This window comes from Pongo pygmaeus, chromosome 16 (genome assembly GCF_028885625.2).
Source record: "Pongo pygmaeus isolate AG05252 chromosome 16, NHGRI_mPonPyg2-v2.0_pri, whole genome shotgun sequence".
Classification (NCBI taxonomy): domain Eukaryota; kingdom Metazoa; phylum Chordata; class Mammalia; order Primates; family Hominidae; genus Pongo; species Pongo pygmaeus.
Genome location: NC_072389.2, coordinates 22,013,285 through 22,039,356, shown reverse-complemented (window position 1 = coordinate 22,039,356; position 26,072 = coordinate 22,013,285). Strand labels below are relative to the sequence as shown.

Genomic DNA, 26,072 nt, shown 5'->3' with positions numbered 1-26,072 from the left:
TCTCAGTCAAAAGCTGTTGCTAAAGACTGCTGGCTTTCTACTCCCATAGAACTTGTGGGCCTACTCACCAAGAAAAAGCTTGATCCATAGATTAGAAACCCTTACCCAGGACTGATGTCTCACACTGGCTTGGGACAGAGAAGGGAGAAAGACAGACAAAGCCCCAGTAATTGATCTTTTAAAATAAATTAGTTACAGCCAATTGAGAAAATTGGATAAAAATAAATCAATCTCATTTGAAATGAGATCTCCAGATTTTCAGAATTTCCTTTTAATTCTTGTCATTTCGATTTGGGTCTACACCACCAATGAGGGAAATGTTTTTAAAAGTTTTAATAAACACATAAAATGTCATGGTTAGTGATTGCCTGGGGCCGACATATAGTCAGTAAAGGAATTTACCAAGACAGTAATGAGTCTGGAAAGGCAGATTTATTTAAAGAAAAGGGGAGATATACTGCCAGCAAGCAATGGGCAATACAGCAGAGGGAAGGCTGTCTGCTGTCTGCAAAGAGGCAGGGATTGGAGGGGAGTTTTTTAGGTCGTGCTACTTGGGCTTAATGTTTGCCGACAGGATGCGTGGTGCAGGTGGGCTGTGATTTGGATGCTTGTAACAGGATGCCTGTGTGCTAGTGAGCCATTTGCAGTTGACCCTACTTCTCAGAACATTTGTTCCTCTCTACCCCCTATTTCTGTTTCTGCCAGCTAAGCCCATTTTTTCAGTTTCCTTTCAACTCCTTAGGGCTCCACAAATTGCACATATTTATGGGGAACAATGTGATGTTTCAATACATGTATACATTACATAATGAACAAATTAGGGTAATTAGCATGTTCACCACCTCAAAAATTTATCATTTCTTTGTAGTGGGAACATTCGAGATCCTCTCTTCTGGCTAAATTGAGATATACAATGTCTCGCTGTTTACTATAGTTACTCTACTGTGCAATAGGACACCAAAAATCATCCTTCCTTGCTAGTTGTAACTTTCTTGACTAACCTCTCCCAATCTCTACCTGCCCCCTGCCCTCCCCAGTCTCTGGTAACCACTGTTCTATTGCCCACTTTTATGATATCAAGTTTTTTTTTGGATTCCATATATGAATGAGATTATGTGATATTTGTCTTTCTGTGCCTGGATTATTTCACTTAACATAATATCCTCTAGATTCATCCATGTCACAAATAACAGCACTTCCTTCTTTTTATGGCTGCATAGTATTTCATTGCGTATATATACCACATTTTCTTTATCCATTCATTCATTGTTGGACACTTAAGTTGATTCCATACCTTGGCTATTGTGAATAGTGCTACAATAAACACGTGAGTGAGGATATCTCTGTGATATACTGATTTCATTTCCTCTGAATATATAATCAGTCATGGGATTGCTGGATCATATGGTAGTTCTATTTTTAAAATTTTGAGGAACTCCATACTATTTTTCACAAACACTGAACTAATTTACATTCTCACTAATAACATATAAGGGTTCCCTTTTCTCCACATCCTCAGAAACACTTGTCTTTTGTCTTTGTGATAATAATCATTTTATGTGGAATTAGGTGATATAGTGGTTTTGATTTGTATTTCTCTGATGATTAGTGATGTTAAGCATTTTTTCATACACCTGGGTTGGTATTTATGTCTTCTATTGAGAAATGTCCATTAAGGCCTTTTGCCCATTTTTAAATCAAATTACTTGTTTTGGGTTTTTTTGCTATTGAGTTGTTTGAATTCCGTATATATTCTAAATATTATTTCCTTGTCCAGCTGTCTAGTTTGCAAATATTTTCTCCCATTCTACAGGTTGTCTCTTTACTCTTGATTGTTCTCTTTGATGTACATAAGCTTTTTAGTTTAATATAATCCCATTTGTCTATTTTTGCTTTTATTGTCTGTGCTTTTGAGGTCATATTTTAAAAATCCTTACCCAGTCCAACGTCATGAAGTATTTTCTCTGTTTTCTTCTATCAGCTTCATATTTTCAAGTCTTACATTTAAGTCTTTATTTTTAGTTGGATTTTGTACACGGTGAGAGATAGGGGTCCAGTTTTATTCTTCTGCATATAGACATCCAATTTTCCCAGCATCATTTATTGAAGACACTGTCCCTTCCCCAGTGTGTATTCTTGGCACCCTTGTTGAAAATCAGTTGGCTGTAGGTATGTGGACTTATTTCTGGACTCTCTAATCTGTGCCATTGATCTACGTGTATTTTTACACCAATGTCGTGCTGTTTTAGTTACTATCACTTTGTGGTATATTTTGAAGTCAGGTAATGTGATGCCTCCAGTGTCTGTTTGTTTTTAATCAAGATTGCTTTGGGTGTTCAGAGTCTTTTTGTGATTCTATACAAGTTTTACGGTTTCTTTTTTTCTGTGAAGAATGTCACTGGAATTTTAACAGGGATTGTATTAAATCTGTGTATCACTTTGGATAGTAAGGACATTTTAACAATATGAATTTTTCCAATCCATGAGAACCTCCTTTTGCACCCTCTTTATTTCATTACTGTTTTATTTAATTAATTAATTTATTTATTTATTGAGACAGAGTCTTGCACTGTCGCCCAGGCTGGAGTGCAATGGCACAATCTCAGCTCACTGCAACCCCCACCTCCTGGGTTCGAGTGATTCTCCTGCCTCAGCCTCCCAAGTAGCTGGGATTACAATTGCCTGCCACCACACCCAGCTAATTTTTTGTATTTTTAGTAGAGATGGGGTTTCAGTATGTTGGCCAGGCTGGTCTTGAATTCCTGACCTCGTGATCCACCTGCCTCAGCCTCCCAAAGTGCTGGGATTACAGGCGTGAGCCACCATGCCCGGCCATTAATGTTTTATAATTTTTAATGTAAAGATCTTTTACTTTCTTGGTTAAATTTATTCCTGAGTATCTTACTTTTTGGTAGCTATTGTAAATATAGCTATTGTAAATTCAAATGATTTCATTAAATTTTTTATCTGTATTCTTCTGTATCTCACAAGTTTCCCTAAGATCACTACTTTGAATTCTTTTTCAGGCATTTTGTAAGTTTCCTTTTCTTTGGGGTTACTGGAGAATTGTATTCCTTTGAAGGTGTCATGTTTCTTTGCTTTCTCAAGTTTCTTGTGTATCTACTTTGCTTTGTTTTTTGCTTGTTTGTTTGAGATGGAATCTGGTTCTGTCACCCAGGCTGGAGTGCAGTGGTGTGATCTCAGCTCACTGCAACCTCCACTTCTCAGGTTCAAGCGATTCTCCTGCCTCACCTCCCAAGTAGCTGGGATTACAGGTGTGTGCCACCACACCTGGCTGATTTTTGTATTTTTCATAGAGACAGGGTTACACCATGTTGGCCAGGCTTGTCTTAAACTCCTGACTTCAAGTTATCTGCCTGCCCCTGCCTCTCAAAGTGCTGGGATTACAGGCGTGAGCCACCACACCCAGCCTTGTGTATCTACTTTGATATCCGTGCATCTACTGAATCTGTTTTTGCTTCTAATTTTACAGAGTAGCTTTTATAAGGAAAGACTTTTTCCTAAAAATGTGTCCTAGGGTGTCAGCTGAGTAGTGTGAATTCACATTGGTTCTGGGTGGACACAGTAGTTGGGTCTCCATACAGTTTCATCAGCTGTAATCCATGTAGTAATATCTGTGAACGCCTCAATGGCCTAGGCTGCAGGAGTTTAGAGCAGTAGTGGTGCAGCTTTGCCAGAGAAAGGGTCACCAGGCTGGTTCTCAAGCTGGAGGTACATGCACAACTGTGCAGGATCACCTGTTCTTTGCAGGGAAGGGTGCCATGTGGACTTGGATGCAAGAGTCACCACCATTTCACTGGGCCTAGGTTCTAAATAGCTGGGGTTATGGTGCTGCAGTCATCTGTGTGAGCATGTAAGAATGATAGTGGAGCCTCAGGGATGGAAAGATCAGTGGTTACTGTTCCCCAGAGTAGAGCACACTCTAGCAGTGGCTCCAGTTTCAGGGTGGCACTGTGCCATAACAGCCTGGGTCATGGCAGGTGGGCAGTGCACAATGTGAGCTCCTACTATGAAGCAATGCAGCTGTGGGAACTCCAGGCAGCTCCCTGAAACTGGGCTCAGGGCCTGTGAGGACTGCCGCATTCTCCTGTAGCAAGGACTACATGTGTCTGCAGTGGTAATAGGGGCTACTGGGGGCTCCCTGCTTACCCGACAGGGGAGATGGAGTAGTAGAGGCAGAGTACTTCGCCCTCCTCCCTATGCTGCCATCTTGAGTTACTGTGTGCCACAGGCATTCTGCTATTCCCTTGCTATACTCCAGTGCTCTCCCTCAGACACTCTAGTCTAATTGTAGTTGTTTATTTGTTGTTTTGGTCTTTTTGTGTATGAGGAGGCAAGTGCCAAGTACCTCTAGTTAGCTTCTTACTGATAACTAGGAAATGTTTTGGATGGAAAATAGAATGGATTCTTTCTAGTGTTTATTTTTTGTCATTTTTTTTTTTTTTTTTGAGACAGAGTCTCACTCTGTCACCCAGGCTGGAGTGCAGTGGCACGATCCTGGCTCATTGCAACCTCCGACTCAAGCAGTTCTCCTGCCTCAGCCTCCAAAGTAGCTGGGACTACAGGTATGCATCACCAAGCCCAGCTAAGTTTGTATTTTTCTAGAGACGGGGTTTCACTACATTGGCCAGGTTGGTCTTGAACTTTTACCCTAAAGTGATCCGCCTGCCTCAGCCTCCCAAAGTGCTAGGATTACAGGCATGAGCCAATGCGCCTGGCCTTATTTTCAAATTTCTAAAGCAAGATATTTGAATTTTTATTTTTAGTGTTGACTGATGTAAAATAAGAGTAGGGTTTTGTATATTTCTGTGTGATTTGCTGATGGGTCACCTATAGTATTCCATGACACTGAGGTAGAAATAACAACAGACCAGTTCAAGTAAGTCTACTCTTCCTATGTGACCTCCGAAAAATAATTTTACCTCGCTCAGCCTCAGTCCTCTCACTCGCAAAAGAGAAATAGCCGCACCTCAGCTGCCCAGAGACAGGGTGAAAGTCAGGTAAGATAATGAACATAAAAGCATTCTGAACTTTGAAGGAGCTTGCTGATATTATATTGTTTCTATGACTTCAGAAATTATTAAATACTTACCAAATTAGATCATGAATGTGATATGGCCTAAAAAGGTAGTATAAATGGAAGATATTTGATATACAAAATCTGTTGTCAATTAAAGAAATACTTAAGTTTTCCACAAAGGGTATTAAGAGACCATTAGTTTTAGAGTACACATTGGAATATTTTAACTTAAGAACATATTGTATTGGATAAAATAATTTTATTTTAGGACTTACATGATTGCTGCATGTCTTGTACCGAATGTTCTGCCCTTCACAATTCCTAAAGGAAAAAAGAAAGAAGAAATAATGATTTCATAGAAGAGGCAAGCATTAAAAAAAAAAAAGCAAATACAAGGCATTGGTTCCCTGTAAAACTTTTACTAGTGCATATTACCCCAAAGATTCAAAGTTTAATTCTAAGAAACTAATTTTCAAGGTTCGGGGGCCAAAAAGTCTTGTGGAAGTGTCATATTAAATAAGAATGAATTCTTTAGTTAATAGTAGTACTCACATGCAATTCTTACCCAAGGGTCCATATAACCACTACAATTAATGTACAATACGTGTGTGTCTCATGTGTGAATACATGTATTCTTTTCTATAATGAAAAGGGGAAAAGGTACATGTAGGAGCATTTGTGTAGCATGTCTCCACTAGGACATTTCTCTTCCGTTACTGAAGCAACTCAAGTTAGCAGGGCACTCGCTGTCTTCCTTTAATTAGTACAACAGTCTCTGTTAGAAATTTGCTGGAAGTAATGCTTCTTTTTTTTTTGAGACAGAGTCTCACTCTGTCACCCAGGCTGGAGTGCAATGGCTTGATCTCGGCTCACTGCAACCTCCGTCTCCCAGGTTCAAGCAATTCTCCAGCTTCAGCCTCCAGAGTAGCTGGGATTGCAGGCGCACACCCCCACGCCCAGCTAATTTTTGTATTTTTAGTAGAGATGGGGTTACATCATGTTGGCTAGGCTGGTTTCGAACTCCTGGCCTCAAGCAATCCACCCACCCCGGCCTCCCAAAGTGCTGGGATTTCAGGCGTGAGCTACTGCAGCCGGCCTATTTTATTTCAACCATTGACCTTACCAAATGGGATTCTACAAAGTCATACTGGAACAGCATTCTTGGGATGCTAATACTGGTAAGTTTGAGAATTTTCCAGGGATGACCACCACATAACCTATCTTCCCCAACAGCCACTAGCTCTGGGACCCTGCCACTCATTTTCCAGGCAGAGTTTTCCTTTGGGAGACTGGAATTCCATCCAATGGGTACTTTCCTCAGTCCAGTGCTTGTCTTCTATATTTTACATAAACTCCTTAAAAATATCTGATCTCTTCATGGCACTTCTCCCAGTTTTTCAATGGAGTTACATATTTTTTCCCTTTATGATTTCCTGGTGAATTCAACGGCAAATTTGGAGCCAGGAGAGCTAAACACAGGCTTAATCATTTTGAATTAAAAGTCAATAGATACTATTTCAATTGTTATTAAAATATTTATTTCTATGGGAACAAATAATTTTAAAGTGGATAGGAGGTCATTTTTTTTGCCAGTATGATTTAAATATGAGCCTATATGAAATGATTGATAGAGTCAGCAATGTAACACTCATTGCATATGCTTTCTGATGCTTCCATTTTTCTTGATTACAAAAGGAATAAGTGCAAACCAGTAATGTGCCAAGAAGTATAGAGGTAGACACTCAAAATCCTGTCACCAAGAACTTTATTCTTTTGTCATTTAATCCTCCATTGTTTCTGCCATTTACAGGATTGAAAATCATACTGTTAATTCACCCTAGTATTTGTTTTAATCTAATATTATAAGCATTTTCTCATTTCACTGATAATTCTTTGGAAAAATTACTTTAACGATTACATCATAGTCCATTATACAAACATTATTTTGGTAGCTTTAAATTTAAAATTTTAAAAATTGTGACAAAATACACATAACATAAAATTTACCATCCTAACCACTTTGAAGTGTGTGGTTCAGTGTTTAAGTATGTTCACATTGCTATGTCGATATTACCTTTCGTGATTACACTGCTTCTCTTTTTCCCTACTTAAAAACTCACATATATTAAAATTCTATTTGGGATGTATACAATTTTAAGTTTTGACAAACCCATACAGTTGTGTAACCACTACCACAACCAATATTTGGAACAATTCCATCACCCCAAAAATGCTCTCAGGTTGCCCCTGTATAGTCAGCTTCTTCCCCCACCCTCAGCTCCTGGCAACCACTGGTTGGTTTTGTCCCTACAATTTGCCATTTCCAAAATGTTACATAAATGGAATCACACCATATGTAGCTTTTTGAGACTGACTCTTTTTAGCATAATATATTTGAAAATCATTCTTGTGGTTGCAGGTATCTATAGTTTGCACCTTTTTAATTGCTGACTGGCATTCTATTGCACATACGTACAACTGTTTGTTTATTCATTCACCAGCTAGATATTTGAGTTGCTTTTAGTTTTGGGTAAGTATGAAAAAATGCTATAAACATTCACATGCAGGATTTATGTTAACAAAGTTTTTCATTTCTCTTGGGTAAATACCTAGAAGTGGGATTTCTGAGTCTGCTCTTTTTTATATGATATAAAAATTATTTGCTAAACATCTTTAGGTTTTCATTTTTGTCCACACATACAATACATATTTAGAAGTATTTTAAAACAAATCCCAGTCCTTTCATAATATCAATTTTTCATGTATGAGTTTTTAACTCTTGTCTGGCTAAGTATTATTAGTTGGATGCATGGCTGGCATATGATTCAATCTTTGCATTTCATACAGGAAAGGCAATGCTGCATGATATGGTACTACTTCTTTTTCCTCAAAGCTGTAAACACACTTCATTGACCCTTGACATTGAGACCTGCAGAGGAGAAATCTTGATTATTCCTTTGCTTGTGTGTTTTATGTTTCTGCCTGAAAGCTTATAGTACTTTGGTTTTGTTGTGTTAGTATTTCATATAAAATTTAAGTTATAATCAGGATGTATCCAGTCATGTGTTTCATCAGTCTTTACCGAAAATGGTGAGCCTTTTTGAATGGAATACTCAAGGTCTTTATTTACAATGCTGCTGATTATTCTCAGATTATGATTTTGATTACTGCTCTTGTTCCATAAATGCCTGTAATTCTGATGCTGGAGCTCCCTCTCTCTGCATCTATTATTTCTTCATTGGTCCATCTATGACTTCCTCTTATAAATATATATATCTCATTTCGTTGACCTTTTCTTGTGCTTATAAGAAATCTTCTACAGATATTCCTCCACACTACTGATTTTAATTTTCTGTAGTGCTTATTCTGTATTTTATTGTGTCCGGTACATTTTTAATATTAACTTCCACTCTTTTTCCTTTGCAGTTTTTCTCAAACTCTCCCTCCTCCATTTCCATTTCATACCATCTTCACCTGAAACTTTCTGTTCCAGCTGCAACTTGTACCCCTTATCTCCTCACATCTTGTGTTTTTGAGGTGGTTCAATCCCTAATTAGATTTAGAAGGCTTTGGGAGAAGGACATTTTGGAGTGAAAAGAACAGCATTATAGCTGCCTCCAAAAACGTTACCTAATTTGTAGTTAAATCGTATTTAGGTAGATGCGCTTTCTTGACTTGTGGTTCAGAACATCTTCCCAGATTATCACAATGGGTTGGCTGTGTCTTAATATTTTGTAACAATGCATATTTCTGTTTTTAAAATTTTGTTATAGGTATTTGATTCTTAAATGTATTAAAATCTTGCTAAGAGTACATCAAATTTTAAACATTCAAGCAACATCAAACTGGGAGGCTGGTAGAAAAAAATATATTGGTGTGGAGAAGTCTTTCTCTTGGTCAAGGAGAAATGACTCCATTCTACTGGGAAACAACAGCTATGCCTATGGAAAAGGTCATTCGCTTACATGGCCTACTTCATTTTGCTTTTTATGTATGAACAAAAGAAGGAAATAAATAATAGGAAAAGTGAAGAAGTAATTGAAATTACTCTCTTATTTTGGAAAAGCCCCAGTTGAGGGAAGTTGCTAACAGGTTAGGGAAGTGATAACCAAAAAGCTTTTTGTACCATGCTGACTTGCAGCTATAAAAAGCTTTTGATGCTAATTTCAAGGGAACAAGCAAATTAGAGAGTCACAGGTTAAAAAATATATATTTGAATTGACGGGAATACTGGAATACAAAAATTGTTGAAACAATAAAAATGGCATTTTCTTTAAACATTTTCAGAAATAATTTTTCAGATGCATTTTTAGTAGCTGCTTAATTTTAGCTATTTATATTAAAAACTGTTCTTGTAAAAACAAACTTAAAACTAAAAGGTAAGGAAAGAATATATGAAAGGTGTCTTATGGCTGTGTCTCAGGCCTTCAGTGTAGACCATGTGTATGGCAATGGTCTACACTCCATTGCCACCTGCTGTGTCCTAATTGTAAGCTGAGTTTCCAGGAGTCACTAATTTGCATCTTGAGTGTTGAGCCTGAAAATATAAACCTGAAAAGTATGTACAACTCTACTACAAATCCCACTACAATTGCAGCATGGTGATATGAAAAACAGAGCATTTTATGTCACGAATTTTCAAAACATAATGCACCATTTTGGACTCATTCTTCCTTCAACAATGTCTTATGGTGAACCTACTATGTACCAGGATATGGATGTAAAGATTCAGGGAGATTACTTCTCAGTTTCCTTTGTAAGTCAGTAGCAAGGTTTTTATTTTTAAACCCAACCACCTGGTGACCATTTTTAACATTCTATTTTACTTTGTCCAACCTAATACACAGTAAACCCAGTGACTGGCCTCTATTGATGTGGCTTGCTTCGGTTACAATTTAGTATGAAAATGAATGACTACTTTATGAAACAGGCATTAAATGAAATGCAAGTTATTTTAAAGTTAAGGACATTGGAATCCTAATTCCCCAAGCAGGAACCTGCCAGCTTATTCTGGAATAATTCCTTTGGGCCAAAGCAACTAAGTTGCAGAAATATTACTTCAAAGTTTTTAATTTCATTGTAATTAGTATATGCAAGAGCTAATGATTATCAGGAGTGTTTGAAAATTCAAGAACATCATTTCACAATTATGTATTTTCTATCCATTACAACATTCGTAACATCCTGTATTGAAGAGTTTTGAAGTCATAAATTTATGAATATATAAAAAACATGTTGATTCCACATGAGGATATATTAAAAACATTAATAAAATTTCCCTGGAGTTCATAGCACTATAATTTATTATATTCATTTGATGGTATATTGGCTCAAATAATGGTGTCATAAAGCCTGAGAAGTATGTGTTTTGAAGAATAAAAATATTTTAATTTTTAAAATAGTAGTTAACTTAAACCTGTGTTTCCCATGATTGGCACTTAACTAGAATATCAAGTTACACACTTCTGCAAGAGAAAGAGACATTCTGGCTGGCCTGTGGTTTGCAGTGCAAAAGAACTGATTATTTAAAGTAATCAAATTCTGAAATAACTTTATCCACAAGAAATATATGAGGAAAATAGCTACATTTGCTATTTTCCTAAATCATGAATACCCTAAATCATGAATTTGAAGGAGCACACTGATGAAAAGGGAAGGCACTAAAATGCTTTCTAAAGCTTTGGGATGGCTTTCAGTTTGGTTTTATATGTAATCACCTCCATATTCCTCTTCCAAGAAAGACTGACCACAAGCATTCAATATTTATGAAGACTTAATAGTCTCTAAGGCAGTTCAAGGATAAAGAGACCTGATAAGCATTCCAAGGGAAGTAGGTTTCCTTCTTAAAAAATCTCAGAGTACTTCCAAAATGACAGTGAAAGTTCTTAATATGGGAATGGGTCAGGAATGATCAAGATTTGCAGCTGCCTAAAATGTGGGGAGCAGGAATGAGTGAATTATTAAAGAACCTGCTACCATGCTTTTGAATTAATCTAATTTCACTACAGCCAAAAAGTGGTGTTATTGTCCCTGTTTCTTTTTTGTTTTTATTTATTTATTTTTTGAAACAGAGTCCCACTCTGTCGCCCAGGCTGGAGTGCAATGGCGCAATCTTGGCTCACTGCAAACTCCACCTCCCAGGTTCAAGTGATTCTCCTGCCTTAGCCTCCTGAGTAGCTGAGATTACAGGCACGCACTACCACGCCTGGCTAATTTTTGTATTTTTAGTAGAGACGGGGTTTCACTATGTTGGTCAGGATGGTCTCGAACTCCTGACCTCGTGATCCGCCTGCCTCAGCCTCCCAAAGTGCTGGGATTACAGGCATGAGCCACCGCTCCCGGCCTGTCCCTGTTTCTTAGACACGGAAAAAGTGGGTGTGCCACAGGTCTGACCCCATGCCAGGAACCAAGCTGGGAGAGCACATGCAATGACATACACTTATCTTACTTCTGAAATACCACAGAAACTATTATTCTCTCAATTTATGCACATATACGCAAATACATATATACACATTTGATTTAGGATGTTTTCTACCCTCAGATACCTGTTTAAATTAGATGAGCTCAGGGAGCAGGCAAATTTGGAGATTCTCAGGCCTAAAAGCAAATTTCAGAATGTAGGCTAAGGTTTGTGTAGAAATAGACTAAAGAATGCTATATTAGTCCTAAGAAATGAAAAAGTTAAGCAAATACTACATCAGAAATAGGAGAGGTAACTGAGTACATGGAATCATATAGTACAAAAAATCTTCTGCAGTTTTTCTCTTTCTCTGAAAACTGTTTTTGAGGGTATCCATGTTAACAGATGTAACTCTAATTCATTCACTTTTAGAGATCTGTAGGAATCCCATTTTATAAATATACCAAAATTTATTTATCAATTCTCTTTATTCTTCATTGATCAATTTTCCTAAATGTTGATGAAGATTGTTCCAAATCTTCATTTGGAAGTTGGTTTCAAATTTTAAACTGCACCCACAGTTCTGCAATGAGCAATCTTACACCACCATGTTAGGCATATTTACACATTTCTCTGGGATATATACCAGGGCAGGCACAGAATCAGTTATGCTCTTACTAGTTTGGCATTCAGTTTACCCTTTGCTGTTGGCCCCATGGATTTCCCTTAATTTCTTGTAGGTTCAACTTTAGTTTTGTTGTTGTTGTTGTTGCTTTAAATGTATGTCCTATTTTGCCTGGCATTTCTAGTTTTTTTTTTTTAATTAAATTAAATCTTCTATTTAAAATAATTGTAAATCGGCTGGGCACGGTGGTTCATGCCTGTAATCCCAGCACTTTGGGAGGACAAGGCAGGTGGATCACTTGAGGTCAGGAGTTCAAGACCAGCCTGGCCAACATGGTGAGACCCAGTCTCCAGTAAAAATACAAAAAATTAGCCGGGCATGGTGGCATGCGCCTGTAATCCCAGCTACTTGGGAGGCTGAGGTGGGAGAATTGCTTGAATCCAGGAGGCAGAGGTTGCAGTGAGCCGAGATTGTGCCACTGCACTCAAGCCTGGACAACAAGCAAGACTCCATCTCAAATAATAATAATAATAATTGTAAATCACATACATTTGTTGGAAAATAATAAAAAGAGACCCCATGAATCCCTCAAAGGTAACATCTTGCAAAACTCTACTACAAGAATACAGCTAGGAGACTGATATTAATACAGGTAATGTACACAACATTTCTATCATCACAAGAATTCTGCAAGTAGCCTTTTATAGCTGCATCTCCTCTCCTCCCGTCCTTAACACCTAGCAACTACTGTTCTCCTTTTCTATATTTTCTGTCATTTCAAGAATATTACATAAGTTAAATACAGTATGTAAGCTTTAGAGACTGGATTTTTATAACTTCATTGTAATTCTCTGGAGATTCACCCAGATTGTTGTGTCTATCAATGGTTCATTTCCATTTACTGCTGTGTAGCATTACCTGGTATGGATGTAACACCATTTGTTTAATGATTCTCCCACTAAAGTGCATTGGGATTGTTTCCACCTTTTGGCCACTGTGAGTAAAACTGGCATAAACATTCATGTACAGGTTTTATTGTGAACCTAAGTCTTCATTTATCTGAGAAAAATGCCCAGGAGTGCAATTGCTCAGTTGTATGGTAGTTGCATGCTTATTTTTTAAAAGAAACTGCCTATTTTCCAGGATGGCTATATGATTTTACATTCTCAGAACCAATGTATGAGTAACACTCTTTCTCTGCATCCTTGCCAGTATTTCATGTTGTGGACCTTTTGAAAGCTATTCTGATAGGTAGGTAATGATATCTTATTGCAGTTTTAATTTGCATTTCCTTAATAGCCAGTAGTGTTGAACATATTTTTATGTGCTTATTTGCCATCTATGTATTCTCTTGGGTAAAATATCCATTCGTGTCCTTTGTTCATTTTCGAATTAGAATGTTTGATTTTTAATTGTTGATATTTGAGGGTTCTTAATAGAGATACTAGTCCTTTGTTAGGTGATTTTCAAATATTTTCTCCTGTTGATCTCATTTGTTTATTCCTCTGCCAATACCACTGCTCTCATTACTGCAGCCATATAGTAAATCTTGATATTAAGTAAGCTGATTCCTCCCACTCTATTCTTTTAAAATGTCTTTTAAAAATCAACAGATACACACCCATAATCCCAGCACTTTGGGAGGCCAAGGCAGGCAGATCACTTGAGGTCAGGAATTCAAGACCAGTCCGTCCAACATGGTGAAACCCCGTCTCTACTAAAAGTACAAAAATTAGCCGGACATAGTGGCACATGCCTGTAATCCCAGCTACTCGGGAGGTAGAGGCAGGAGAATCCTTTGAACCTGGGAGGCAGAGGTTGCAGTGAGAAGAGATCGCACCACTGCACCCCAGCCTGGGCAACAAAGCGAGACTTCGTCTCAAACAACAACAACAAAACACCAACAGATAAAATTGTATGTATTTATCGTGTATAATATGTGATGTTTTAAAGTATCTATACATTGTGGAATGACTAAATCAAACTGACGTATCCATTATCTCACAGAGTTATTTTTGTGGTGATAATACTTAACATCCAGTCTCAGCAATTTTCAATAATACAATATATTAACTACAATGACACTGTTGCACAATAGATCTGTTAAACTTATTCCTCTTCCCTAAGTGAAATTTTGTATCCTTCCACCAACACGTCCCCAACTCCCCTCCTCAATCACCCTAACCCCTAGCAACTGCCTTTCTACTCTTTTTCTATGAGATCAACTATTTTAGCGTCTATATATGAGTGAGATTATGTGGTATTTGCCTTCCTGTGCCTAACTTACATCACTTAAATACTGTCTTCCATGTTCATCCACATTGTCATGAATAATAGGACTTCCTTCATTTTTCATGGCTGAACAGTATTATATTGTGTATATATACCATTTTCTTTATCCATTCATTCACTGATAGACACTTAGTTGTTTCCATACCTTGGCTATTGTGAAAACACTGCAACAAACATGGAAGTGCGATATCTCTTTGATATCTTGATTTCATTTCCTTTGGATATATATCCAGTAGTGAGACCGCTGGATCATATGGTATCTTTTTTTTTTTTTTTTGAGACAGAGTCTCACTCCACTGCCCAGGCTGGTGTGCATGGTGTGCAGTGGCACAATCTCGACTCACTGCAACCTCTGCCTCCCAGGTTCAAGCGATTCTCCTGCCTCAGCCTTCTGAGTAGCTGGGATTACAGGCATGCGCCACCTCACCTGGCTAATTTTGTATCTTTAGTAGAGACAGGGTTTTGCCATGTTAGCCAGGCTGGTCTCGAACTCCTGACCTCAGTTGCTGCACCCGTCTTGACCTCCCAAAGTGCTGGGATTACAGGCATAAGCCCAGCTGATATCTCTATTTTTAATATCTTGAGGAACCCTTATACTGTTTTTCATAGCAGCTGTACCAATTTACATTCTCGCCAACAGGGTGCAAGGGTTCCCTTTTCTCTGCATCCTTGCCAATACTTGTTGTCTTTTGTCTTTTTAATAGCCATCTTAACAGGTGTGAGATGATATCTCATTGTGGTTTAGGTTGCATTTCCCTGATAATTACTGATGTTGAGCATTTTTTCATATATCTTTTGGCCATTGTATATATTTTAAGAAACGTCTGTTTGGGTCCTTTGCCCATTTTTTAATCAGGTTATTTTTTTCTTGCTACTGAGTTTGTCATATATTTTGGATATTAACCCCATGGCAGATGCATAGCTTGCAAATACTTTCTCCCATTCTGTAGGTTATCTCTTCACTCTGTTGACTGTTTCCTTTGTTTACAGAAGCATTTTAGTTTGATGTAATCCCATTTGTCCACATTTTTCTGTGCTTTTGGGGTCATGTGTAAAATAATCATTTCCCAGACAAATGTCATAGAGCTTTTCTCCTACGTTTCTTCTGGATGTTAAATTTCTTACATTTTAATCTTTAATCTATTTTTAGTTGATTTTTTTTTCTTTTTTTTTTTTTTTTTTGAGACGGAGTGTCTCACTCACTCTGTCACCCAGGCTGGAGTGCAGTGGCGCATCTCGGCTCACTGTAAGCTCCGCCTCCCGGGTTCGCGCCATTCTCCTGCCTCAGCCTCCCGAGTAGCTAGGACTACAGGGGCCCGCTACCAAGCCCAGCTAATTTTTTGTATTTTTTTTACTAGAGACGGGGTTTCACCATGTTAGCCAGGATGGTCTCGATATCCTGACCTCGTGATCTGCCGCCTTGGCCTCCCAAAGTGTTGGGATTACAGGTGTGAGCCACTGCGCCTGGACTTAGTTGATTTTTCTATATGGTATGAAATAATTTCATTCTTCTTCATGTGGATATCTAGTTTTCCCAACACCATTTATTGAAGAGACGACTGTCTTTTCCCCGTGTTCTTGACAGCTTTGTAAAAAGTCAGTGGGCTGTAAATGTGTAGACTTATTTCGGAGCTCTGTATTCTGTTCCATCGGACAACTTGTCTGTTTTTATGCCATTGCCATTGTGTTTTGCTTACTACAGCTTTGTAGCATATTTTGAAGTCAGGTAGTATAATGCCTCCAGATTTGTTCTTTTTGATCAAGATTGCTTAATTTATTTGGGGTCTTTTATGGTTCCATACAAATTTCAGGATTGTTTTTTCTATTTCTGTGAAGAATGTCATTGAGATTTTGACAGAGATTACACTGAATCTGTAGATCACTTTGGGTAGTATCAACATTTTAATATTGTTTTTTCCAATCTATGAATATGGAATATCGTTCCATTTATTTGTGTCTTCTTCCATTTCTTTCATCGGTGTTTTATAGTTTTCATTGTAGAGATCTTTCACCTCCTTGGCTAAATGTATTCCTAGGTATTTTATTAGGGTTTCTCTTTCATTAGCACATTGCAGTATTAGGCATACAAGTCCTATACATGTTCTGTTAGATTTACACCTTAGCATTTAACTTTTTTGAATGATTATTAATGGCACTGTATTTTTAAATTTTGTTATCTATGTGCTCATCACTAGTAAGAGAAATACAATCAATTTCTGTATTTTTATTTTGTATCCAGGACCTTGCCAGACTCACTTTTTAGTTTTAGAAGTTACCTTGTAGATTCCTTGGAATTTTCTACGTGGACAAAAATGTCATCTGCAAACAAAGACAGTTTTATTTTTCTTCTCCTATGGTAAGAGTGGTGAGACAGACATCCCCACCTTATTCTATACCTTAGGGGGAAAGCATTCAGTCTTTCACTGCCAATTATAATATACAATATTAGTTCAAGGTTCTTAAATTTTTTATCAATTTGATATCTGTTTCTATTTTTCTGAGAGCTCTTCATGAATTGGTGACTTTGTCAAATATTTTTTCTGTATCGATTGATAAGATCCTATACATTTTTTCTTCCTTAGTCTATTAATTAGCTGGATTACATTGATTGACTTTCAAATACTGAAACAGCCTTACGTTCCTCTAATAAACCCCATTTGGTTATGGTGTATAATTCCTTTTATATATTTCTTAATACTTTTGACAGGATTGTATTAATAATTTTTACTTCTATATTCATGAGATATATTGGTTTGTTGTTTGCTTCTTTGTATAGTCTTTGTATGGTTTTGTATCAAAGTCATACTAGATTCATAAAATGAATTGGAAAGTATTCCTTCCCTTCTGTTTTCTGGAAGAAATTATATGGAATTGGTGTAAATTCTCCTTTAAATGCCTGGTAGAATTTGCCAGTGAAACCATCTAGGCCTTAAGACTGAGGGGAGAGTTTTTATATTATAAATTCAATTTTCCATAATAATTATGGTGTTATTTAAATTACTTATTTCATATTAAGGATATCTTTTGATTTCTCAGCCCCCAAAAAAGGTAAATCCTAAGATGGCAGTAGGGAATTCCTAGAAGCAACTCAATTAGCTCTGCAGAACTCACAAAAGACTTCAGAGGTGGTAAATCAGATACTTTTGAAAGCAGGATAAAGTTGGGGTCAAAACAGTATGACTGATTGAGTCTGTTTAAAAAGAGATTAAATCTCCAGCTGACCTCCCTTACTTTGGCATGACTGCATGTTATTATCTAAAGAGGGTAAAACAGCAATTTTCTGGAGCAAGAGATAACTGGGTACAATTAAGGGCAAGAGTACTATACTGAAAACAGGGATTAAATACAAATTAATGTATTTAATGCTGATATCCCAGCTTTCTGCCTCACTTCATTCCTAAAATATTGGACTCAGAATGGCCTTCACTGGGAAATCAAAGCATTTCAAAATAGAACACCTAAAGACATCATCAGGCAATGAGATATACTGGCCACATCGTCCTCCAGTTAAGCTCATAGCTCATTTTGTTAAACTTGAATAAACAAACAAGGATCACCAGAAATCTTAGAAAGACCTCTAACCTTAAATACAGTGACAAAAAAAAAATTTTTTAAGAAAAGGACTGCTGTGGGGTGGGGGAAGGGGGGGAGGGATAGCACTGGGAGATATACCTAATGCTAGATGACAAGTTAGTGGGTGCAGCGCACCAGCATGGCACATGTATACATATGTAACTAACCTGCACATTGCGCACATGTACCCTAAAACCTAAAGTATAATAATAATAAATTAAAAAAAAAGAAAGACCTATCCAGCCATTTTTTGCCCTGGAAAAGTCTCTAATATGTATGGTATTATGATTTCAATAAAAAGTTATATGTCACTAAAAAAAAAAAAAAAAAAAAGAAGAAAACAGCGATTTGGGAGGAACTGAGACTATGCAAGGTGAAGAAAATTTTCCTCCCAAACGTCTATTCATACTCTCAGAGATGAAACAGAAGATATTGCATCTGGGAATCAGGGACAGAATTCTATTTCTAAAAATTCAAGGAACAAAAAATAACTCAGGAAAAAAATATATGTATAGAAAGAAATAAAATACTTAGTAAAGAGAGTGAAAAAATAAATTTAGACAAATCTCCTGGAAGGCAGGGCAAATGAACAAAGAGAAAACTGGAAGATCTAATACCTGAATAATGGGAGTTTCAACATGAGAAAATAGAGGAACATGGCTGGGTGCAGTGGCTCATGCCTGTAATACCAACACTTTGGGAGGCTGAGGCTGGCAGATCACCTGAGGTCAGGAGTTTGAGACCAGCCTGGCCAACATGGTGAAACTCCATCTCTACTAACAAATACAAAAATTAGCCAGGCATGGTGGCATGTGCCTGTAGTCACAGCTACTTAGCAGGCTGAGGCAGGAGAGTTGCTTCAACCCAGGAGGCGGAGGCTGCAGTGAGCCGAGATCAAGCCACTGCACTCCAACGTGGGTGACAAGAGCAAGACTCCATCTCAAAAAAACAAAAAGAAAGAAAGAAAAGAAAATAGAGGAAAATGAATATAAGAAATCATCAAGGAAATATTTTAGGACTGAAGAGAATGAGTTTTTATAGTGAAGGACGCTCTGTCAAATACAACAAATGAAAATAGACCCACACCAAGGCATAACGTTAGGAAATTTCAGAACATTGGGGGAAAATGTATGTTTCTACATGCATCCAGAGAGGAGGGAAAAAGAGCAGGAAATCCAGATGCCTTTAGATATCTCAGTAACATTACTTGATGTTAGAATATGGAGCAAAGTCTTCAAATTTCTGAGGGAAAATCATTTCTACATAACTATTTACATGGAAAAATCATGATTCAAGTTTGAGAAGAAAATAAAGATCTTTTCAGATAAGCAGGAAGCTTCTGGAGAATGTATCCACAAAAATGAGGAGGAAGAAGGAAGGTGATTAGGAAACAGGAGATCTAACACAGGAAAGAGGTAAATGACCCTCCCAGGATGACAGAAAAATGAGATTCCAAGACGCCTCCTGAATTTCTTGTTAGACAGCAAGTAGCTCAGCTAAAGGTTAAGAATTCTCCAGAAGAAGGGTCTAAAAGAAAATTAAAGTGAATGAAAATCAGAAAAGTGAATGAAATTAGTTAAGTGAAAATTAGAATGATGACATTTTTCTGAATTAGTGATAAGCATGTAAAAACTAAGAAAACAAGCAAATAAAAAAGCAACGTAATTATTGACTCTAGTGGAAAAAAAACTCAGGAAAGGAAAAATAATTGCAGTATATTACATGACATAGCTGTGAATAGTATAGAGGCATAATTTAATAATATGTCTTTATGATAATAATATACCTTCATAATAGTTTAATGAAGGCATTAATAATAATATGCCTTCATAATAATTTAAACACTGCATTTTGGCCCAGTCAAAGTTATATAAAACTCTGGGGTATGGGACTGGAAGACAGACTGGAGGGAGAGGTTGAGAAAGGAGAAAGAGGAGGGGGAGGGGGAGAGAGAAAGGAAGAGAAAGGAGCAGGAGGTGTGAAAAATTGTTAAATCTTCATCTTCTATAGTATGACTCTAATGAGTAGTACCTACAACTGAAAGATCAAGAAGCAGTAATATAAACATGTTATTTAGAAATATAGATAAAACACCAAGAGAATCAGATAGAATTGTTAACAGTAGTTGCCCCGGCTGGGTGAGGAAATGGGAGGAAGGGAATCATGAGGCTGTTGTTTTTCACCTCAAGCCTACATGAGTCATTTGGCTCTTTAAACTATATACATGTGCATTGTTGAAAAAAATGATGTTTTTAAATATTTGTTAAAAGTCCATACTCCCCAACATAGCTTTCAATATTCTTCATAGAATTACCCATCCTTACCTATCCCACAGGCCCATACTATAGTCATGCAGTTTTTTTTATCAACCCAGAAATTCATTACTTCACTTCTCTATTAATTTATGGAATAAAGTGTATTCAATTTATACCATACAGCAATAATAATGTGGGCGCAGCATAAAGAGATGAATGACACCATCTATGCCACCTAAAATTTTGTCTCAATTGTGGAAACAGAAAAATAAAACAATACAGTGGAATAAACACTCTCACAACGGTATTCATGAGATCCTACAGAAACACTAGAAGAATCGCCCCTGTCCTAGTAAAGAGTGAGAATTGCCAATGAATGCAAAAGGAAGAAATGAGGACTCAAAAGGCATTTTTGTGATCAACCATGTGTCAACCAGAACAAGGAGAAAAGCATGATTTAGGCGGAAAGAAGAGCATTGGCAAAAAAGATGCAAGGCGATCGTGAGCACGCACTCATTTATTTACTCCTTCAATAAATGCTATTTGGGTCCTCATCACATGTGAGAAACTATGTAAGATCTTGGAATGATGAAGTCCTCCTTTCTCAAAAAGAGGTCCGAATTTGCCAACAATTTTAGTACTATAATGGATGCAAGGAAGCACAAAACAGGAAGACCAAAGTTTAACCAGTCAAGATAGGCTTCCTAAAAGAGCATGACCTTGAAGAATAAGTAAGAATTAGCCAGATATCACATAAAAATAGACAAAAAAATACAGGATAAGATGCAGGTGGTTAAAACAACAGACACATAAAAGGGGCAGGTTTGAAGTGAAGGAAAGAATATTAGGTAATAAATAATGCCATAGCAGTATTTAAAACGTCACTAGGTTGGGTACAAAAATATAGTTCAATAGAATGAATAAGATCTAGTATTTGATAGCACAATAGGGTGATTACAGTCAACAACCATTTATTGTATGTTTTAAAATAACTAAAAGAGTATAATTGGAATGTGTATAACACAAAGAAATGATAAATCCTTAAAGGGACGAATACCCCATTTACCCTGCTGTGATTATTATGCATTGTATTACTGCATCAAAATATCTCACATTCCGCATAAATATATACACCTACGTACCCATCAAAATAAAAAATAAAAATAAACAAAGAACTCCACTAGAAGTTAATAGATCAGAAAAAAAGTTCAGGCCAGGCGTGGTGGCTCACGCTTGTAATCCCAACACTTCGGGAGTCCAAGGACTGCGGATCACTGGAGGTCAGGAATTTGAGACCAGCCTGGTCAACATAGTGAAACCCCATCTCTGCTAAAAATACAAAAATTAGGTGGGCGTGGTGGTGCACACCTGTACTCTCAGCACTCTGGGAGGCCGAGGCGGGCAAATCACTTGAGGTCAGGAGTTTGAGACCAGCCTGGCCAACATGGTGAAACCCCATCTCTACTAAAAATACAAAAATTAGCTGGGTGTGGTGGCACATGTCTGTAACTCCAGTTACGTGGGAGGCTGAGGCAGAAGAATCACTTGAACCTAGGAGGCAGAGGTTGCAGTGAGCTGAGATCGCACCACTGTACTCAAGCCTGGGTGACAGAGTGAGACTGTCTCAAAAAAAAGAAAAAAGTTCAAGTTACAGCTTGAAAATCACCCCTACGTGCACAGAAAAAGAAAAAAAAAGAGGCAAGTAATTAAAGAGAACATGATAAATGTGGAAGACAGACAGAAGTTACTGGTATTAATGAAGAAAAATCCAGAACAAATGGGTAAGAACCAACAGTGAATAATATAATAGAAGAAAAATCTTCCTACCACAGAGAAGGATCTAAATCTGTACCAAAAAGTTGGTCACCATGTGCCAGGGTAAAATAAATAATATGACACTGACATCTAGACATGGCCTTATAAAACTCTTGAACTTAAGGGAAAAAATAGACTCCTATGGGCAGACAGGTTATCTAAAAAATAGGTTATCTACAAAAAACCCAGCTGGCCTGGGAGGTCTATAAGCAACACCATATACCAAGCTTTATGGAAAAGGAACTATCAAGTCTTAAAAGGAAAAGGTTGTATCTTAGGAATTTTATACTCAAATAAGCCATTCACTGTTTATGTGTGAAAGCAAGAAAAAGTCATTTTCAGATATATAAGAACTCAAAGTATAAGACCTACAACTTTTTCCTGAAATTAAAAAGTCTATAAAATTTTGCTGCTTGAAGTGTGGTCCATGGACAGACAGCACTGACATCACCTGGGAATCTGTTAGAAATGAAAGCTCTTGGGCCTCATTCCAGATCTACTGAATCAAAGTTTAGATTTTAACAAGATCCCTAGGTGATTCATATGCACACTAAAATTCCAGAAGCAAAGCTCAAAATATATCTCTGCCAACAAAGCTATCATTCAACCTGAAGAACTGAATGCTCAAAGGAAGAAATGGGGACTCAAAGCAGCAATTGACAATCAGCATTGAAATAATGCTGCTTGTCTGCATGCACACACAATTAAGATAGACAGTGAGTGTTGAAATGATGTGTACACACACACAATTAAGTTTCAACCATGCTTTGATGTATTACTATGAAAGAAAAGATATAAAGAAAAAAACTGCCAATAAACTGAAGATAAAATCCCAAATTCTAATAAACTCAAGAAATGGGAATAAAGAAAAAAAAGCCTAAGTAGTCATCATTTTACATAAGGAGAAATCAAAAGAAATTACTAATGACAGAGATAGTTATAAAATAATTATTAAAATGTGGTTTTTAAGTATATATTTAATCATCAGTAAAATAAAAACAAGATATGTGTATAATTTCCAAATTAGCAGAGGTAAAATTTCAGGGAAAATTTTAGGGAAAATGAAGAGAGGAGGAAAGATTTTAAATAGAGATGGTAATCGGAGCATATATATTGAACTTCCCCCTTACAAATTCCCATTGAAATGACTATGTTAATAAGTGAATAACTCTGTATCATACCTGGAAATTCACAGAAGTTATACACAAGGCAGAAACTTTAGGTGATTATTGCTATACATAGGGTAAGTAAGACTGAATTAAAAGAGAGCACATAAACTATTCACTGTACATAAAGGAGAAGTCTGCCTTTGAAGTAAAGAAGAGATCTACAAGAGAATCCACCAATTCCCACTACATTAGAGTGGCAGGTGATATAGCCAATTCCTGCCAATCAATGGCATGGGGGCAGTTAGTCTAAGACAAAAGTGTAAGGGCCCATAAGGTCTCACTCAGTGAGGGCCCCTGTAAACCACTCAGTGCCTACATGGGATAGGGTATTCTGGAGCGATGAAATAAAATGCAGACACTCCAGAAACTATCTCCAAATGAAGGAAAGCCACAAAATAATAAAAAACGAGATTCACTGACACAAAGGCAATGTTTCTTCTTGTGAATGCCTTCAGCTGCAGCAGCCATAATAACATAAAGCTGCAACAGGTCTAAAGCAGCAATTCTTTAGGCAGAAGAAGGGCATTTTTCCCACAGGCAGCCATAACTGAATTAACAAGGGACTTGATCAAACTTTGACTCTAATCCAGATCCCTGATATTTGAAGTAAAGGAATGTGGACACACACACATACACACACACAGTATTTGAAGTAAAGGAATGTGGTCACACACACACACACACACAGAGTATATATGCAGATACTTTTAAAATTTGCTCTTCCATTTTTTTTTTAACTTCTTAAATGACAGCTTGCACCACTGTTTTTTTTTTCAACCAATTTTTCTTTTCTAATATGTGTATTCAGGGCTATTAAACTTCCGTATAAGGGTGAATTTAGATGTATCCCCATGTTTTAATATATTATATTTTCATGATTCCTCTATTTCTGCTAATGCTTCTTCCTTTAAATTCTACTTTGTCTGATATTAGTACAGGTACATCAATTTTCTTTTCATTTTGGTTCACATTATAGCTTTTTTCCATCCTTTTATTTTCAGTCTTTCGGTATCCTTGTATTTAAGGTTTGACTCTAGTAAACCACATAAATTTTGTTTTATAGTCTAACAATCTTTTGTCTTTTAACCGAAGTAATTAGTCCATTTACATCTAATGTAAAATATATATTCTGGGGTTCAAATCTACCGTTTTACACTTTGTCACAATTGCACTATGTTCTTTTTTCTCTCCTTTCTTGAACCCTTTTGGATCAATCAAGTATTTTAGCATGATTCTGTTTGCCCTTGTGATATCTGAATAGCTACACATTTTTTTATTTTGCTTTTAATGGTAACCTTAGAAATTTAACATGCATCCCAGACTTTTAAAAGTTGAAGGTAAATTGTCTATGTTTACATTTTTCTGAACAATTCAACGACATTTGAACACTTTAAATTCATTTTACTCTCTTCTGAATTTTATATTATTGTTTCCATGTTTTTAAAGTTTCTACTTATATTTAAACTCCAGAAAACACTATTGCACTAAACAGTGTGTGTGTGTATATATATATATATATATATATATATATATGCATGCTATCCATTGCTCTTTTATAATTTAACTTTTATTTTAAGTTCAGAGGTATGTGTGCAGCTTTGTTATATAGGTAAACTTTTGCCATGGGGGTTTGTTGGACAGATTATTTTGTCACCCAAGTATTAAGTCTAGTACTCATTAGTTATTTTTCCTGATCCTCTACCTTCTCTCACCTTCCACCCTCCAATATGTCCCAGTCAATGTTGTTCCCCTGTATTTGTCCATGTGTTTTCATAGTTTAGCTTCCACTTTTAAGTGATAACAAGTGGTATTTGGTTTTCCATTCCTGCACTGGTTTGCTAAAGATAATGGCCTCCAGCTGGAGGAATGAAGCTTCCTCCAGCTTCATTCCTGCACAAGACATGAGCTCATTCTTTTTATGGCTGCATAATATTCCATGGTGCATATGTACCACATTTTCTTTATCTAGTTTACAATTTTTTTTTTTTTGAGGAGGAGGAGTCTCACTCTGTCGCCAAGGCTGGAGTACAGTGGCATGATCTCCACTCACTGCAACCTCCACCTCCCATGTTCAAGAGATTCTCTTGCTTCAGCCTCCTGAGTAGCTGGAATTACAGGCACCCGCCACCATGCCCGGCTAATTTTTGTATTTTTAGTAGAGATGGGGTTTCACCATGTTGGCCAGGCTGGTCTTGAATTCCTGACCTCAGGGGATCCACCCGCCTCAGCCTCCCAAAATGCTGGGATTACAGGCATGAGCCACCACGCCTGGCCCCAGTCTACAAGTGATGGGAATTTAGGTTGATTCCATGTCTTTGCTATTGTGAAGAGTGCTACAGTGAACACATACATGCAAGTGTCTTTATAATCAAATAATTTATATTACTTTGCATATATACCCAGTAATGGGATTTTTGGGTCTAATGGTATTTCTGTTTTTAGGTCTCTGAGCAGTCACCACACTGTCTTCCACAAAGATTGAACTAATTTACACTCCCACCAACAGTGTATAAATGTTCCTTTTTCTCCACAATCTCACCAGCATCTGTTACTTACTGACTTTTTAGTAACAGCCAGTCTGAATGGTGTGACATGTTATCACATTGTGGTTTTGATTTTTATTTCTCTAATGATCAATGATGAGCTTTTTGTTCGTGTGACTTTTGGCCACATGTCTTCTCTTGAAAAATGTCTGTTCATGTCCTTTGCCCACTTTTTAATGGAGTTGTTTTTTTCTTGTAAATTTAAGTTCCTTTGTCAGATACATAGTTTACAAAATTTTTCTCCCATTCTGTAGGCTGTCTGTTCACTCTACTGATGGTTTCCTTTGCTGTGCAGAAACTTACTAGTTTAATTAGATCTCATTTTTGAATTTCTGCTTTTATTGCAACTGCTTTTG

General features: G+C 37.0%; 1 pseudogene; it reads right to left on the bottom strand.

Annotated features, from left to right (window-relative positions):
* The window catches only part of LOC134738317 (putative HERC2-like protein 3), a 131,482-nt pseudogene that overhangs the window by 77,593 nt on the left and 27,817 nt on the right, over nucleotides 1-26,072 (bottom strand).